This window comes from Gekko japonicus, unplaced genomic scaffold (genome assembly GCF_001447785.1).
Source record: "Gekko japonicus isolate JY-2015 unplaced genomic scaffold, Gekko_japonicus_V1.1 scaffold138, whole genome shotgun sequence".
NCBI classification, from domain to species: domain Eukaryota; kingdom Metazoa; phylum Chordata; class Lepidosauria; order Squamata; family Gekkonidae; genus Gekko; species Gekko japonicus.
In genome coordinates this window covers 440786-441019 of record NW_015163096.1, presented here as the reverse complement: position 1 = coordinate 441019, position 234 = coordinate 440786, and positions in this window count along the sequence as shown.

Here is a 234-nt window from a genome sequence, read left to right as displayed (position 1 = left end):
GGAGTTGCTCGGCTTTGCCCTCCTTGCCTCTGACTCACAAGCCGCCTCTGTCGGGCGCAGCCCGGAGAAACTGCTCGGCCCGGCCGGTCTGGCCCGGCCAGAGCTGGTGAGGGAGGAAAGAGAGCAACTTTCCGGGGCTGAGGAACGCACGGCAGCGCTGCTCGCGTTCTCTTCCCAATTTATTGCTGGGTTTCTCTTGACCCTGACCCGCCTTCGCCTGCCGCGGTCCCACCA